The sequence below is a fragment of the Lutra lutra genome, chromosome 3 (assembly GCF_902655055.1).
Source record: "Lutra lutra chromosome 3, mLutLut1.2, whole genome shotgun sequence".
NCBI lineage: Eukaryota > Metazoa > Chordata > Mammalia > Carnivora > Mustelidae > Lutra > Lutra lutra.
Genome location: NC_062280.1, coordinates 119,932,183 through 119,950,220, shown reverse-complemented (window position 1 = coordinate 119,950,220; position 18,038 = coordinate 119,932,183). Strand labels below are relative to the sequence as shown.

The 18,038-nt window shown below is 42.8% G+C and overlaps 1 pseudogene; it reads right to left on the bottom strand.

Moving 5' to 3' along the window:
* LOC125095607 (tigger transposable element-derived protein 1-like) overlaps positions 1 to 8,280 on the bottom strand; it is a 45,799-nt pseudogene extending 37,519 nt beyond the window's left edge.
* Positions 8,281 to 18,038: the final 9,758 nt, after the last annotated feature.

Below are 18,038 nucleotides of genomic sequence, written 5' to 3'. Positions count from 1 at the left end.
TATGTGGGGACTCTTTTGCCCCCTCGCTTCCCACAACCTGGTTTGCAGCCCCTGTAAAGGCCCTGGGTAAATCCTAGGTAACTGGTCCATAAGAAAAAGTCAACTCCTGTAACCTGGAGGTTGCCATTTGCACTGCCATCTAAACGAAATTGAGCACCAGCTCAGTATAATGCTGCCCTCATGAAGGGGGGTCATGGTGTAAGAGAATGGTTGAGTTTCATTCTTCAGTACATAACTGTCCAATTTTCCCAGCACCATTTATTGAAGAGACTGTCTTTTTTCCACTGTATATTTTTTTCTGCTTTGTCAAAAATTATTGGACCATAGAGTTGAGGGTTCATATTGGGCTCTCTATTCTGTTCCACTGGTCTATGTGTCTGTTTTTGTGCCAGTACCATGCTGTCTTGGTGATCACAACTTTGTAATATAGCTTGAAATCAAGCAACATGCTGCCCCCAGCTTTGTTTTCCTTTTTCAAATTTCCTTGGCAATTTGGGGTCTTTTCTGGTTCCATACAAGGAGGGCACGTATTGCATGGAGCACTGGGTATTACACATAAACAATGAATCTTGGAACACTACATCAAAAACTAATGACATACTGTATGGTGACTAACATAACATAATAAAAAATAACAATAATAAAAAAGAAAGAAAATGTAGACCAAAGTTTAAAAATAAATAAATAAAGGGGTGACACGTTAACTGACTGACTGATGGAGTTGTTTTTGCTCTTTCGGGTCTACAAAAGCAAAGGGCCTAACAACTATAGAAAAGGAAAGGAAAGAAAAGGAGAGAGGAGGGGAGGGGAGGGGGAGTAAAGGAGGGGAGGGAGGGGGTAGGGAAGGGAAGGGAAGGGAAGAGAAGAGAGGAGAGGAGAGGAGAGGGGTAGAGAGGAGAAGAGAAGAGAAAAGAAAGAATTCAAAAATGAAAAAGGGCATTTCTCCAAAGAAGATATATAAATGATCAATGAGTACATAAAAAGATACTCGTATCATGAGTCATCAGGAAAATGCAAATCAAAACCACAATGAGATACCACCTCACACCCACTAGGGTGGCTTATTAAAGAAAAAGCAAATACAGAAAGCAACAAAATGTGGTGAGTATATGGAGAAGCTGGAATCCTCATGCACTGCTGGCGGGAATGTAAAATGGTGTAGCGTAATAATGGATGCGAGATAATGGAATTACCACAGCCCAGAATTCTCACTTCTGCGTATAGACCTACAAGAATTGAAGGCAGAGATTCGAATAGGTATTTGTACAACTGTGTTCAAAGCAGCACCGTTCACAAAAGCCAAGTGGTGGAAACAACTTAACTGCCTATCTACCGAGGAATGAGTAAACAATACATTGTATATACACAAAACAGAATTCATATACAGTGGAATCGAGCTTTAAAAGAGAAGGAAATCCTCTCACATTCTAAACATAGATGAACCTTAAGGACACTCTGCTGAGTGAAACAAGCCAGTCACAAAAGGACACATACTGTACGATGCCACTTATACGAGATTCCCTAGAATAGTCAGATTCACAGAAACAGAAAGTTGAATGGTGGTTGCTAATGGCTGGATGGAGTAGTGAATGGGAAATTATTATTCAATGGGGAAAGAGATTCAGTTTGGGAGGTGAAAGAATTCTGAAAATGGAGAGTGGTGATGCTTGCTCATCAGTATAAATGAGATTCATGCCCCTGAACTGTACTGTTAGAAATGGTTAAAATAATAAATTTTATGTATGTACATTTTACCACAAAAAAAAAAAAAAAAGGCAAAGGGCTTGTCGTGCCAGAGGACCTTGGGGTGAAGCATGTTGGCGCATTATTACTAACACAGCAACAGAACAGCCAGCAGAGCTAAAGTTGTCCTGTTCTGTAACTAGGTAGCTTAAAAATAAAATAGCGACTTTCCCCACTCACAGCTTTCACGACAAATACCCAAGGCAAAAGTTTTTGCAGCTGAGTGATGTTCACAAAACATTCATCCTTCGGGTTCCTCAGATACAGTTGCCAATTCAACAACAATCAGAATCATTCAGTAGGTCAGTCCCTGGAGAAAGGCGGGAAGCATCAACGTTCTGCATTAGACTTGGCTCTGAGGAAAACCCGTGCTGTGTAGACTTCCCCACTCGCTTTCCTCAGGCTTAGGCAGATGTTTTCAGAGAGTTATTTCCAAATATTTCCAAGCTTTTGACAATGGAGATCACAAACTAATTTTGGAAAAATATACTCACTCAAAGAAGAGGAATAAAGGAATAACAGAAGCCTCTCTTAGAAAATAAACATTGGCTCATGGGTATTCGAGTTAGGAGAAATTTGTATACTACTAATGAAAATCAAACCACGAGTTTAAAGCAAATTGGATATGTGTTGTCTTATTGGCGGGGGGGCAGTCTGTGTTGGGGGGATGGCGAGGAGATTTACAGAATATGAAAGAATAGAATGTTGCTATAAGCAGACCAGTTTGAATTATTGGCACAAGAAACTCTAAAAAGATACAAAATAACCAAGAAGCAGCGATCACAATACATTAAGAATGGGGGGGGATGCCTATTTTGTGGATTTGTGTGGGCTTCGTAATATTTGAAAGTACAAAAGTATAAATTAATTAGGACACAAGTGTAATTAATTAGATCATTATGATTAGCTTACTACTAAGTTTTCTTGGCTGACAAATTCTGCAACAGATTACATACAAATAAGCCATACCTATGCATTCTAGAAATGAATTTAGAATTTATTGATTCAGCCGCGTGTTCCAAACAGGTGAATCACAGGATCAGGTTTGTTAACCGGGAGTACAAGCTGTGAATCCCATCTCCACAGTGACAGAGTCTGTTCTTGTCCACTTGCTGACCAACAGGAAAGCCGTGGCCCAGGTCCTGTTGAAAGGCAAGTCGAGCGGACTCTGAACAGTATTCATCACAAGGGACTCGGCAAAGTTGCTCAGTAATAACCCGGGATCAGATTCCAATGAAAACACCAGTTTCTCAGGAGCAATTTAAAGCAGGAGAGTATCTTAGGAGGAGAACAGTTGCAGGAATAATGAGGGCAGCTCATGCTGGCTGAAGTTAAAATTATTTAGGATGACACTTCACGTACTTAAAAGAATCCTAAGAATTTAGGGGTTATTCATACAAGGTAAACTTATTTCTATAGATGGCCACAGAGTTGATTCCTTTCAGTGGAACTAAATAATGCCCCCAAGAGAGTGTTTCCTTCACATAGGGGAGTACTTACTACTAAAAGGATTTTACTCATTCTGGCTCAATTCCAGGATAAGAATTCGACCTCTAATTGTCAGGAGATCCATCTTTAAGAAACATGTTATCATGTATCAATCCTCTATCACCATGGTCTTCATGCCACCAAGGCTCGCTTTACAAATATTTATTTTAGGGGTTGGAAAAAGTCCACACGGCATTTAGTAGTAGTTTTATTTCACTTACTTCAAAAAAGCATAGTCAACTGCATGATTCATTGCAACTTTCTTTGTTGAGTTGCTCTCTTAGAACGCTATAGAATTGAACTAGACATATCTTTTTAAAGATGAAGTTTCTCTGTAAATACAATCTCTTCTGAATCAAAGTATATTTAAGTCTCAGCCTGTATTGAAGCAAAAGATCTTTTCAGAAAGAGGGAGAGGAAGTTGTGTTTTGGGGGTTTTTTGGTTTTGGGGTTTTGTTTTGTGGGGCTTTTTTTTTTTTTCTCATCGGGTAAAAGAATAAGACAACATAGGGTATGTAGTGGGTGGTTGTTCAACCTAAAACGGTTTATCACTTTCTATACATGGAGCCAGCAGCTAAAACTAATTGGTGACTTCTTTTACAGCTGAAGTTAGAAGGAAAAAGTTCAACATCCTGGTATTCCCCAAAGTAATGTTTATCAATTAACCTTTGCTCCCAACACCGCTGCATAAAACAGCATTTTGTGATCATTAATAACGATAGCTGGCTCAGCACTTAGGACGTGCCACTGTGCTAAGTGCTTCTACGCATGATAGCCTTAAACCTCAGGCTATCCCTGTGAAAAAAGAAATACCGTCTCTATTATACTGAGGAGGAAACCAAAGATTGGACCGCTTATAACTTCTTAACATCCCACAGTTATCAAGACTGAGTCTGAAGAGCAAATCCCAGGCTCCCAGTCACCGCCGGGTTCACCTCTCCAAAATGTACACCAGATTTTTCTTCCGTCCTTAGAAAGAAAGCCAGCCGAGTTGGCCCGGCATTACGATTTTTTTTCCATGGCTGAATTCAGCACGTGAAGCGCACGAAGGACCAGCTTTTCCAGCCATTAATTGAGTAGAAACGCTTTCAAACAGTGAGTCTCACACGTCACTCCTGGGGCTCTGGTTCAAATGCAGGTTCTGGTTTGGCCCCTTTAGGGCGGGTCCCGAGACTGCATTTCCAAGAAGCTTCCAGGAGATGCTGATGCCACCGGCCCATATCCATGCTTTGAGGAGCAAGGGTGAGACAAGCACAAGAAATCAGCCCGTTACACTTTAAAAGGGAATCTTAAACACAGGAACGAGGGAGACTACTCGGTAGGACACAGATGATACAGCTCAGCACTTCAGAAGACCCCTCCAATGGCACCCAGTCTCCCAATCCCATCCCTACTTCTGCCCTTAATTCCCCTAACCACACCTCACCCCCCAGAAATGAAGAGCAGAGGTCCCAGAAGGCGGACAGCCATGTAGTAGTCATTTACTCTCAGACCACTTTGGGGCCAAATCTGAATGAGCATTTGGACAAGTGGATTTGCAGTTTTCACAACTTGTACGAAAGTAGTACATTAATTAAATAAATTCTGATTCCACTATATAAGGCCAATGACATGTAGAAGAATACTTCAATACTTTAAATGATATTCACAGTAAGTAAAAAGAGATGATTATGATATAATATATATTACGAAGAAATACTAAATACTGCCATTTTGATGGCAGTTATCTAGGGTTAGGATATTAAGATAGCTTTATTTCTTTTGCTTATCCATATGCTGTAAATCTTTTACAACTAACTTGCAATTAATTTTTGGAATAAGAAGAAAAATGATTTTTTACTGTATATTTTTAAAGATCACTCTGAATCCATAATGATTCTTAGCAGCACTGAAGTGAATGACCAGATATTGTGGACCTCCCAGTGTAGGCAACAAAAAGCAAACAGAACCATCTATAAAATATTCTTACCAAAAGTGATGAGGCTAAACCTAATCCATTATCTAGAGCTACCTCCATTTACAGGAAATATGGTAGGTAGAAGACCAAGCTCAGTGATTAAACGAGGAAACCAATGGTTGAATCCAGAATATGGGACATTCTATAGAAAAAATGACCCGGTTTTGCAAAAATGCCATGAAGGGGAGTGGTCTGCTCTGTATTAAGAGGAACTAAAGAGACATTATACATAATTGCAACTGTGATACATTTATGGAGTGTTATGGACTGTTTGTGTCCCCCCTACCTAAATTTGTATGTTGAGGCCCTAATCCCCAGTGTGAAAGTAGCTAAAGGTGGAGTTTAGGAGGTAATTAGATTTAGATGAAGTCCCAAGGATGGGGCCCCCATAATGGAAATTAGGGCCCTTATAAGAAAAAAAGAGAGACCAGAGCCCTCTCTCCACCACATTAAGTACACAGCAAGAAGGCAGACTGCTGTCTGCCAGCCAGGCAGAGGTCTCTGGTACCAGATACCAAATTTGTCAGCATGTTGATCTTGGACTCCCTGTCTCCAGAACTGTGAGAAATAAATGTTTATTGTTTAAGCCACCCTGCCTATGGTATTTTGTCAAAGCAGCCCTAACTAACTAAGACATGCAGCCTCAACTGAACACACCATTGACTCAACATTTTTGAGTCAATCAAGAAAATTTGGTTATGCAAGTAATACTAATTTTTAGGTGTGCAAATAGCATTGTGATTGTGAAGGAAACTGCCCATATTTTTTAGAGATGCGGTCGGAGGTACCTAGGAATAAAATGTAATGATGGGACAGATGTTTTAAATGTCTGCAACAAAAATTGTGTAAATGGATAGGCAAAGCAGAAACTGTCAAATCTGGGTGGATAGGTAGGTGTTCACTGTGCCCCTCTATTCCCCCTATGTTTGTGTGTTTGAAAATTTTCACAATGTGATATTTTAATGGGTTTCTAATCTTCCTATGCTCATGTAAAATATCACAGCAAACTAGGACACAGATCTACCTGAGACACACAGATGATTTTTAAACGAGGAGAAGGCATCTTCTAATGCGAAGTGAACTTCCAAATATTTCACATAAACTCACTTGAAAATCAGGATAGCTGTAAGGATCTCTGTATTTTGAGAGCTGTGAAGAAAGAACAAATTGAAATAAAGCTGTATAGATACCAGTAAAGTTTGGCCTTTGAATCCAGCAACAATTTGTCCGGGGTTATCAGAAACATAGAGAAAATAATGAGGATAATAGCCTGCATGGATAAAGCCCTTGATGGCTTAAATGTATTTTCAGGTACCTCATTGTATTATGTCTTCTAATCTCCTTTACCTCAATTTTAAGGTGTAAAGATGATTTTCCACCTATTATAGAGATTTCTGCTATTAAAAAAATTAGAGAGATCATATGATCAATGAGTAATTATGACATGCCAGGCACCATGCTTGGAGCTGGGGATGTAAGAGAGATGCGGTCTGCAGCTTCGTCAACTTCACCCTGGCAACCAGAGATTTCTTTCCCCCTCTGGATCTCTGAAATGTGACCCTGACTCTATCATTCCCCAGATTAAAAACCATCAATTCATAAAAGGCAGAAGCAACCCAAGTGTCCATCCACCAGTTGAATGGATAAATAAAATGTGGGGCATACCTACAACCGAATGTTATTCAGCCTTGAAAAGGAAGGAAACTCTGACACATACTACAATGTGGTGAGCCATAAGAACCCGATGCTATGTGAAATAAGGCAGTTACAAAAAGACAAATGCTGTACAATCCCACTTACACGAGGCTCCTAGAGTCATCACATTCATAGACAGAAAGTGGAATGGTAGATGGCGGGGCTGGGGGAGGGAGACTGGGAATGATTGTTTAATGAGAAGAGAGTTTCCATTTAGGAAGATGAAAAAGTTCTGGAGATGGACGGTGGTGAAGGTATCACAACAATGTGAATGTACTTCATGCCACTGAATTATACACAAAAATGCTAAAAATGATGGGCTCCCTCCATGGCTCAGTTGGTTCAGGGTTTGACTTTTGGTTTGGGCTCGTGATCTTATGCACCATGAGATCCAGCCCCAGATCAGTCTCTGTGGTCAGCACAGAGTCTGCTTGAGTTTCTCTCCCTCTCCCTCTCCCTCTCCCTCTGCCCCTCCCCACTTTCTAAAATAAATAATTTTTTAAATGCTAAAAATGGTTAAATTCTATATTATGTATATTTTACCACCACACCAAAAAATCCTTCTAGAACTATCACCTAGAAAGGAATCCTAAATTCCTTAAAATCTAAACTCAGGACCCAGCCCCTACCTATTATACCAAGCTCTATTCAGAAGTCACACTAAATGATTTTCAGTTTCCAGAATATGCCATGCTTCCTCACTCCTCCATAGAAGGTCCATACACAGACCTTTTCTTTCTGCTGGGAGTATATTTTTCTTTCTGGGCAAGAGTCTGGCCTTGTGCTGAGGAATAAGGGCTCTGGCACTGCACTTCCTACATGAACTCTCTGCTCTGCCACTTACCAGCTGCACGTGTTACCTTATCAATCCTCAGTTTCCTAATCTGCAGAATGGGCACAATACACCAGTGGTCATTATGAAAGATTAAGTGAATTAGTACATGTAAAGCACGTCGACTTGTGCCTGGCACCCTTAATAAATAGTCACTTGCTGCCCTGAGAATGTCTTCTGATCCTTGAGAAGCAATGCTTAGGACAGGATCCAGCCTGTGAAGCCACCCACGTCTCCCCACCCTCGTCTCAGGAAGTGGGGTGCTCCTTCCTCTGCATTCCCAGGTAGAAAAAAAAAAATTTTTAAAGAAATAAGTAGTGTCACTATTTGCAACTCTCATACTGAACTATGAGGGACTGTACTTTGTCTCCTCCCCAAGGGCCATGTGCCGACTGGGGCAGGCCCACACCTTGGAAACTGTCGGCACAAATTTGGTGAACAGCTGAGTCCACCTGTGGAGAGCGTTCCCATGTGGAGAGCAGGGTGGAAGTAGATAACCCCCTACGGCTGGAAGACCCCAATTTCCTCCATCCACACTCAGCATCCACAGGCCACCTTCACCCATCCGGACATGACAAGAAAAGTAGGCAAGCACTTCCGAGGGCTAAGCTTCCCTCTGCCCCCAGCGCAGCCCATCCCGCTCTTTACAGAGGCGGCTTCGTATCTTTAAAAGATTCGGGTATTTTCGGTCCCTGACACAAGCTGAAGTGACGGCCACCTGTCATGGAGGAGATACTGAGTGAGGACCTGCTTTGTGTCAGGCATCGGGGATGTGGCGGCAACGAATCCCTCCAGGTCACACCTGCCGTGGTGCTGAAGTGCGGCTGGGGTCCCCGTCCCATTCAAGCACCTTCACGTTCTTGACTAAAGGGTGTTGTGCGTGTGTCTGCTCTTCCCAAAACCAGCACATCCTCCGATCATTTGAAAGGAGTCACTTTAAAAACAAGGTTTCCATTGACCAACCGTACATGTAAAAGGATCTCCATCTCCAGCTTCCAAGAAAGAGGGTTTGGGGTTTGGGGGTTTTTTGTTTTGTTTTGTTTGGGGGTTTTTTTGGTCTTTTGTTGTTGTTGGGTTGGGTTTTTTTTGTTGTTTTGTTTTGTTTTTTCTTGGTTAAACCTCTAGTTCTGACATTACCTTGAACTACAGGTAGAGCTAACATTTCCATCTACTCCCCTCACCCCCACCCCACCCTCTTCACAGGATATGTTAAGCCTCAGGAAGAATGCTTTAGTAAACATCGTTTTCTGTTTAAACATGTTAATAATTGTCGAATTTGGTTTGGGGGAATGTTTTATTATAATGGCTGTTAACAGGAAGGTCTCCAGCTGTCAAATCACCTCACATGCTTCATACAGAGAAAAATCTAGGTGTCCCAAGGGTGGTCCAGTACAGCTCCATGGATTAACAGTCAAAGTAGGGGGAGAGAGGGGAGAAGGGAAAAGAGAGAGAGCAAAGTTCATGAGAGAACAAAGAGAGAATTTCCCATTCAAGATACAGTGGCTCCTATTTATTCTCATGCTCTGTTGTTTGCAAACCCCCTTCGGGTCTCGGCAAAAGGCAGCGCCTGGGTGGGACCCAAGATCCTGCCTTCCTAACACACTCCCGCAAGACGCCAATGCTGCCGGTCAGATGGCCACCCTTGGCACAGCGAGGGTCCGCAACGGGCAGAACTCTCCAGACACATTCATAAGCACGGAGTCTTTCAGTCTTTTACAAAAAATAATAATCATCCTCAACCAATTATCTTTTGGCCTTGAAGAACCTTGGGGAAAATATTTTAGACATCTCTTTCCCCAACCGCAGCCCTGCTGAAGCTGTCTAAACCAAGGTGCAAGTCTTAAATCTCAAGGGAGCCACTTAATGAAAGAGGAAAATACTGACTTGGCAACAGGTGCAAGCATGCTGCCTGAGGAAAGAAGTTGGGTTCTGTGCTCAAACCAATGAAGAAACACTGTTCCCTCCATCCACACCTTGTAAGGCTTCTCCCTGTGTTCTCCATTTAGACTACAGGGGGTGCTGACCGTGAGAATAAGGATGGCCCTCACTGTCCGAACTAGATGAACACCTTTCTAAAGCTGGAAGTTAAACCTCTACTTACCCGTTTCACAGCCTCTGGAAAAGCCTTCCGGTCAAGAAGATTCCTGTTATAAATATTTTTGTTAAATAACGAACATTCTTCATTTAACTTTATACAAATCTGAATTGTCCCGAGTGGAGTTGGACAATCTTGAATGAAAAATCACTCTTATTTTCCCTTTCAAATATTCAAGACCTTTTGACTCTCTCAAACCTAAGATTTTACTAATCCAGACATTACATTCCCCTAAGAATTTGGCTGATGTTCCATGAACTCTGGAGCCTTCCACAGCCTGGCCTTCCTTCCAGCCTCGGCCCCACTAAAATACTACAAAAACTGAAGGTGAATGATAGAAGAAGAGCATTTCCCCTTCTGTGAGAAAATGAAATGACCTCAGTGCTCTGGGATAGTCACATCCAAATATGGCAGGTGTTGGACTGGAAATATGTCTCTTGCACCCACCCTTTCTCATGAGCAAGCATACGAATGTGCCAAAAGGAACACAATGGCTTTGCCCAGGACCACTTCCTGGTCTAATGTCACGGACACAACTCACAAGTCTGATTCCGACCGTCTGACTCCAATTCCCTGATGCATCATTTTGCCCACAGGTCTCCCAAAGCCGGGGGATGTGCAAGCAGGCTCTCCAGAGGCAGTGGCGGCAAGCTTGAGGGCCCAGCCAAGCACACAGCCTGGAGAAGAGCTCGGCCTGCAAGGCTTTCACACAGCTAATTAGCCCTGGAGCCACATGCCTATTGTTCTCTTGCCTTCGGTTCACAGGCAGGAACCTGATGCCAAACTGCTTAGCCCACCAGGCAGAGCACTCACATTCCAGAAATCTGGGCTGCCTGCCAAAGCCGCCCCGCCTGAAAGTCCCCACCCGCTGAAACCCAAACCTGGGGACCATTAGCCCAGGAGCCCTGCCTGATCACGCGCTGGCACCGCAGTGCACGGGGAGAGGGATTGCTCAAGTTACCAGACCCGACGCAGAGCCAAGAGGCTTAGAAACCAAAACCCGCGCCTCTTGAATTGCACCGAGTGGCGGGGGCCACACTGAGCCTGCTCAGGTGCCCGCGCCAGGTGGCTTGGTCGCCTTCACCTTTTGACTTACTTCTGTGGTTTCTCGAGTCTTAGCCCTGAAAAGGAAAGAAAACACTCTGGGACATTTTATCAGTAGTTTGGTTATGTTGTCAAGCAGTCAAAGTTTGCCTTTGGGTGTGCTGAATTGGGGGCTTTTTTTCCCCTCCCATTGACAATTGTTCCAAGTGTCGGACCCTCTCTTGCACGGCATTGAACTCTCCTGTCTGTTTGGGGGGAAGCACGTTTCAGTTACTTTTAAACCTTGAACAGTCTAACATTGGTAAAGCATGTCCTAGTAGAGCCTTCATCAAGGCTGGGGATACCAGGTGCACCCTTGACTTTTGTGTCAGGGAAAAGGAGAGGCACGAAGTATAGAAAATTATAAAATGAGGACAAGTAATTCTCTCGAACATTTTCAGAGCTTGTCTTTTCCCGCATCTCACAACACTGACCTCCCGTCTCTTTCTCTCTATTGGCTTGCCTTGAATTTCAAAGAACCCAGATCTGATGGAAAGGAAACTTTCTGTAACCCACCACCCCCTTCACCTTTTAGGGTTTTTTCTCACCCCCTCCAAGCTCACTGCTGCCCCCACATCTCCACGGCATCAAGACTGTTGAATGTTCTTCCTCCCTTCTGCCCTGACTTTTCTTGCCACTTCTCCCACACTCCTCCCTTTGCTGATTCTCTTTCTGCTCACAGCCGAACAAGAGTCATCCTTGCCCCTCCCTAAGCTTTTCTCCTTTTACTTCTTTTTTGGTGAAATAATTCCTCCCTGGCATCCCTGTGCCCTTTCTCCATAACCAATCAAGGTCACCTCAAGTATGGCTCCTCCAGGAAGCCTATTCTGGTCCTCTCCTTACTCCTAACTGTTCTTTCCTTCTTCTGAACTCTACAATGCTTTTCTAGACTTTTCTTTGGGAACAAGCATAAATTTCCCTTCGTTGCAATATTTGTCCTACCTGAAATCAAAGACTGACTGCCTTGCTCGTTTTTTTATCCTTTCAGAGTCTCTCATTACATCCTGCACAAGAAATAGTTAAACTGAGTAACACTGTAATGGCTCCTACTATATATTTTAAAACATAGAAGCTGGAGATGAGGTCCCCCGTGCCATTTCGGTCTCTCTCTGACTTCTCACCCCTGCCCCAGGAATGATCCAGGGAGCTGAATGGAAGAAAGAGTAAGATAACTAGAAACTAAAAACAAGGAACTGTGTTCACAGCAGGAATGATGGGAAAGCTAAGTACTCCAAGAAAGCTTAAATTGGGTTAGCCCCTCCCAACCCTATGCCTGTAACACAGGCTGATGTGTGCTCAGTTGTGCGGTCCAGCTGCTCATGCAAGAACAAGTCAGTCATGTTTCAGAGAACATGTCAGCAACGCAACCAAACCAAAACCATGTCAGGGAGACTAGATGTAGGCACAATTTTAACACCCGTAATTTTCTTTTCATAGACCCAAATATTCACCAGAATCAAGATCATTCTAAAGGACAGTGGGACCTTTGCCCACGAACAGTGGTATAATCGATACTTTCTACTCTTGGGGCAGGGTGGTATGGAACAAACACGGGAAGAGCAGAAACCAGCCTCCCCCTGGAAACAAGCTTCTAGCCAGGAATTAGAGGAATTTTCTCAGGCTAATTTATAGACATCGTCTATGCTTGATTCACATTGACATTAAACTCTAACATGGAAATGAAAAAGCCTTTTTTAGGGGCACTTGTGTGGCTCAGTCAGCTAAGCAGCTGCCTTCGGCTCAGGTCATGATCCCAGGGTCCAGGGATCGAGTCCTGCATCGGGCTCCCTGGTCGAGGGGAGTCTGTTTCTTCCTCTGCCTCTGTCCTTCTCTCCCAACCCCCACTCATGCTCTTTGTCTCTCACTCTGCTCTCTCTCTCAAATAAATAAATAACATCTTATTTAAAAAAAGAAGAAGAAAAAGCCTTTTTTAGTGGTCATTTTGATACTTATTTAAAAAGCTAAAAATTGTAATTTTTTATTTTCATAATAATATTTTCAAATAATTTGAATAGAAAAAAAAGGATTCAATGTACAAACTACCTCTCAAATGCACTTATAAAATTCACATGCAGCTAAAAATATAAAATATTCTTTTATCACCCAAGCTCTAGGCATGTTTTTCCTTTGGTGAGGTGCTAGGGACAGAAAGTAATGAAATCAGTTGAATAAAACCAAGAGGGTAAAAAGAGCATCAAATGGTCCTTTCAGCTTCAAACGGTCTCTTTGAAAATGTTTTCCACTCCACAAATGCACGTGTATACTCCAAATCCATTTCAAGAATAAGCAGACGTTTCAGTCTCTTGCCTGCCAACTCTCTGGCTTCTTCAGCCCACTGTGGAAAACACTTGCCATCTGCAAGTAAGGGACAGCATGACATTCATTTACTTCAAGGTCAAAGGTGAAACATATTTGTCATTAAAGTCCTCAGCAAACCCATAGAGTGGTCCTTTTTTTTTAAATGGAGACATCAAATATTTTAATGTGGTCAGAGGCACAAACAAGAGAACAGATGTTAATGTCTGGTGATGTCAGCACCACAATAATTTTTTTTTCCCTAAACTTTGTTCTTTCTCCTTTTGCATAATCAGTTTCTGAACATATTCAAAAGCCACTGAGGACAACATGGAAACTAATAATTCATTCTGGGTCAGTGTCAAAAGGCAGATCCAAGGAAAAGACACAAACTACATTTTAAATAGTTTTCCCTTTCAGAGAGCACCTGGGTGGCTCAGTCAGTTAAGTGTCTGACTCTTGATTTCAGCTCAGGTCATGATCCCAGGGTCCTGATCTTGGGATCTTGAGATCGAGCCCCACCTCAGGCTCTGCATTCAGCGTGGAATCTGCTAGACTTTCTCTCCCCCTTTCCCTCCGTCCCTCCCCTACCACCCATGTGTTCTCTCTCTCTCTCTCAAATAAATAATCTTTTTAAATAAATAAATAAAATAGTTTTCCCTTCTTTTCGCTCCTTATTTTGTTAGAGGCTCATTCCAACTTTTTTAATGGTCCCAAATATTACCTGTAATTCTTTTTAGGAAGTAATACTTTTTTCTCCTCCAAAGACAGAACAGAACAAAACACCTCTGAGAATACCCTATTGAAGTTTTTAGCTCTTTCTCTTTCTCTAGAATCAACTGTGGTGACTCTGCAGGCCTCCCCCTGCCTGTGACCAAAGAAGGTCCAATGCCTGGTCTAGACAGTTGGGCTGGTGAAAGGGTTCTGGTTCCACAACCTTGAGAAAATGTTAAAAACCACTGAATTATGCACTTTAAAATGGTGAATTTATGGTACGTGAATTATATCTCAATAAAATGGTATCTACTTGGGGCGCCTGGGTGGCTCAGTGGGTTAAGGCCTCTGCCTTCAGCTCTGGTCATGGTCTAGGGGTCCTGGGATCGAGTCCCTTGTCGGGCTTTCTGCTTGGCGGGGAGCCTGCTTCCACCTCTCTCTCTGCCTGCCTCTCTGCCTACTTGTGATCTCTGTCTGTCAAATAAATAAATAAAATCTTTTAAAAAAATGGTATCTACTTGAAGGTAAAAAGCTCTAATAAATATCCCAGTTTTTCAAATCACTCATGCTATCTAGACCAGGCCATGCATGGCTACTGGCTCCTATCACAGCTATGACCACACCCTTTATTATTAATCCCTTTCCCTTTACTTTCCAGCTGTCCTCAAATCCCTCTATAAATCCCTTCTTCCTCTGTACCTAACCACTCCCACCACATTGTCCCCCTCCTGCAAAATTTTTAAACAAATAATTGAAAAGAGTTTCTCAATGCAACTAGTTGTCCTCCACATGCTCCCCCAAGTTCTCCACCATCTTATCTGCAAGGATTAAACAACCTTCTAGCTCTAAACATCTGCCTTTTCTGACCAGTCTTCACTCAACCTGAGCTGCAATCCTTGATGTTGTGCCTCTAGTCTTCCATGGGGAAAGCCGCTCCCTCATCCCCACTGTCTGGTCTAACCCACAAATAGCCCACCTCCACACTTCTGCTCTCTCCATTCCTTCACCTGGAAATCCCTGCAGAATCTGTTACCAGGTAGTCCAGGTTTCCTGGCCCTGTTCTGACCAAGAATAGGAAGAGTGGGTAATGTGCAGGAGAACACATCCATGCAACCACAGACTATCTCACTCCAAAGACCTAATAATGACAGCCCTTCACCCAGGCACGTTCTCAGTGGACTAGGTTGTATCCACTGGAATGTAGGGGCAGAGAGATCATTTTGTCCTAGTCACTATTGTGTGTCCAGGACCTCAAACAGGGCCTGCACATAGTAGTGTCTCAGTAAATATTTTGTTGAATAATTTAAGGATATGGGAGAAAGGAGAAGTCTTCTCTTTCAAAGGGCATTGATGTATTGTGTGCAACGTGTGAGCCTCTGTGCTAAGTTGACTATTCATTTCAGACCCATAAACCCTTCAACAAAAGCAGTTCATCTCTCTTCTCTTTCCCTTTTGGAAATGTGTGTGTTTTATGATAGTAACTGATAGCCAGGAGACTAAGACCATAATTATAATCCTACTCTTTGTTTTATACTGAAAACAGCAACTCAATGCTCAAAACACCTTTGCTCCCTTTTTAATTGGTTCTAGACTCTGTGATTCCAAAGAGCCGGTGGTTAACTCTTCATAAGTGTTCTGAAACTCCACAAGTTTGACTCGTCCCCCAGTATACAACAAAATTGCAGCCTTTGGCAGGACTCTTGGACTTAAGAGTGTTCACCCATTCCCTCTTGCCCGGGGAATAAGTACTGACAGCCACACCTGCCCCAGGGAAGCCTGTCTTTATCTCTTCCAAAGATAAGCTATCTGACTCTAAGCTTTTCATTTCCCGTCTCTGGACTTCGGTTTTTCTGTGTAAGAACTTGGCTTTAGTCTACATCAGGAGTCTGAAGACTACCACCCTGGGCAAAATCCACCCATTACCTGTTTTTGTAAATAAAGTTTTATTGGAAAACAACCATGCCCACTCATTTACATACTGTCCACGGCTGTTTTCATACTCCAGTGACAGAGCTGCATAGTTGCAAAGCCTAAAATATTTGCTGTCTGGCCTTTAACATAAAACTTTTACTGATCCCAATCTAGATCATCTCTCCTATATCCTCCCAGCCTGACATTCCGTAATCTGATCCCTCAGACAGATTTTTATTTTCTACCTTCTAGTTAATGTCAGAAGTTACCTGATGGGCTCTCAGGGAACTGACTGGAAAATATTCCAGTCTCTAAACGAATGTACTAGTTTTTCTTATTTTAGACCAAGTCCCTGTGATCCTTTTCCATTAGACCATTAATTTTAGCAATGTTTACAGATATTTGCAAGGGCTGCCGTGAAAATCCAGGGCAGGAATAAAGTTGATAGTGGGATGTCCTGCTCAGAAGGAGGCAAAGCAAGTGAGAATGAAGAAGGAAAATGGAGGCTAGAAGATAGAGCTCCATTTCTGGAACAGCCACAGATTCCTGCACACTGCAAGAACAAAATGGAAAACTGACTAAAATAAAAGGTTTTTTGTTTTTTTTTTTTAAAGAAAAATAGAAAAATACTTAGAAAGAGGAGTGGCATATCTGAGAGGTAGACTTCACATCTAGGGCTTGGAGGGAAAGGCGGAAGGAGAGGTGTCACTCTGTCACTAGCAAGGGAGAAGCCAAGAGTTGGGGTAGCTGCATTCCACATACTGACCAGCCCAGGGCCACCTGATGGGCTTTATCCCCAGGGCTGGCAGCTGCCAGCACACAGGGATTGGCACTGCAGCCTTTAAACAAGGTATTTTTGTTGGTTTCCTTGTTTGTTTGTTTGCTGAAACTTTAGGAAATTTATTTAAGTCACAGGGTGCTCACTTTCAGTACACAGACTGTTCTTTGAAATATTGAATGGCTATTCAAAATTTTTGAACACCTACCATGTGCCAGTGATGGAGTCAAGAGGTTTAGAGGCTTTTTGCTTTGTTTTGATTTATGTTTTTGTTGTTTTTATTATTATGTTCACTTAGGCAACATACAGTACATCATTAGTTTTTGATGTAGTGTTCAATGACTCATTAATAGCTTACAACACCCAGTGCTTAACACATGAGCCCACTTTAATACCCATCACCCGGCTACCTCATCCCCCACTCCCTCCCCTCTGTAACCCTCAGTGTCTTTCTCAGAGTCCAGAGTCTCTCGTGGTTTGGCTCCCCCTCTGATTTCTCCCCACTCAGTTTTCCCTCCCTTTCCCTGTGGTCCTCTGCACTATTCCTTATGTTCCACATATGAGTGAGAGTATATGATAATTGTCTTTCTCTGCTTGACCTATTTCACTTAAGGTTCCATCCACGTCGATGCAAATGGTAGGTATTCATCCTTTCTGATGGCTGAGTAATGTTCCATCGTATATATGAACCACATCTTCTTTATCTATTCATGTGTTTCAATTTATGTTTTTAACCGCAATGTAGTTGACACACAATGTGACATTGGTTTCAGGGGTGATCGTGATTCGACAACCCCATACACTGTGCTATGCTCACTACAACTACAACTCCCATCTGTCCCCAGACAACACTATTACAGTACCACTGACTATATTCTTTATGTTAAACAAGGTATTGAAAGAAGCCTGGACACCCACAGCAATCAGAAACTGAGATGCTGATTTGGACCACCAGTTTACTTCTAGTAACAGTCTCTTCCTGGGCTCTCCTCCCTGATGAAGCTGAGATGTGTGTTAAGGCAATGCGAATGGGTGTCCACTCTCACAGGGGTTTGGCCCCCAGACCCTTCACCAGACTCCTCCATAAGGACACATCCTGAACACACACACACACACACACACACACACACACACACACACACACACGGTGGTTCTGTGCCTGGACGTTTGCACACCCCGACACTGGACCTACGCATAATGAAGTTTCAAAGGATGAGACAAAGGAGAAACAAAAAGTGAAATGGCCAGGAGAATGTTGGTCCAGGGGCATGGCCTCAGAAGATGGTAATAACCCTTTCAGATTGTCTGGGGAAGGGAGCAATTCAGGATGCAAGAGACACTCCATAGACAGGGCAGGATCTCCCAGCTTTCCCACCTCACTTCTACTACCCAGGACCAATAGCTGTGGGATAAGGCCATGAAACAAGGGATCTGGAGCGTTCAAGAC